The sequence below is a fragment of the Myotis brandtii genome, unplaced genomic scaffold, assembly GCF_000412655.1.
Source record: "Myotis brandtii unplaced genomic scaffold, ASM41265v1 scaffold354, whole genome shotgun sequence".
Taxonomy (NCBI): Eukaryota; Metazoa; Chordata; class Mammalia; order Chiroptera; family Vespertilionidae; genus Myotis; species Myotis brandtii.
This window is the reverse complement of record NW_005363609.1, coordinates 1,324,005-1,324,998: the sequence shown is the minus strand read 5'-3', so window position 1 is coordinate 1,324,998 and position 994 is coordinate 1,324,005.

Here is a 994-nt window from a genome sequence, read left to right as displayed (position 1 = left end):
AGCCGGAGCGGGGGCGGCACCACCTGCTTCGGAGAGCGGATTCGGGGTTCCCGCTCTGCAGGCGCTGCCGCTGCCCAGAATCCGAAGTGAGGCAGCGGAGGGCAGCGTCCGCCCAGGGAGTGGGGAGCGCCCGGGGGTGGGGTGACAGTGCCCCCTGGGGAATTAGGGCGGTAGGGTCAGGTCTCCAGCCCCCAGGAGAAGGGAAAGGAGGGCGCTGGCTTCAGGGAACCACCAGCCTGCACCCCGAGCGCGCCGCTGTACCCAGCCTGGGCACGTTTCCACTCGGAAGCCCTTTGTCCGGGTCCCTGGTCTTCCCCAAGCCCTGGCTAGCTTTCCCGCCTGAGCTCCAGGGGGCTCCACCAGGCCACCGCGCACGGGAGGCCCCAGTCTGTGCCTAGGATGCCCGGAGGCCCAGCTTTTCCTGCCTGGCGGTAGGGCTGCGTGCAGGGCTCCAGCATTTGCACCATAGGCTGTGGTGGAGGTGGGGAGATTGGTGGGGAGATAGGACACTTGTCTCCAGATAACTCAGACAACTCATCATTCCAGACAGCCCCTTGACTGTCTTATTTTGTTCCCACCAACTATGCTGACATCCCAGGTCCAACGTTAACATCCCACCCTACTTTGAGAACTGAGAAGCACCTGCCCACAGGGAAACCGTTCTTCCTGCACCTGGGGATTTAGACGCACTTGGCGGCTGAAACAAAGTAGGTCCATAGTTTGGAGTCCGTGGCACCAGAGGTTACAAGCACCAATGTGGGTCCCTGGCTTCCATCTCCCCTCACTCCAATTCAGTGGTTTTATTCCGGTTTGTGAACACCTAACAAATGCACATTCTCTCTGGATGCAGAGGAACCAGTGCGTTATGGGGAACACACAGACCTGAGGGAGGAGAGGCTGCCAGCAGGGGGAACGGTCACATCGGCTCATTCCCACTTAGGAGCAGGGTTGAAAACGATAACCATTTAGGAGTAAACCCCCACATTTTATAGGC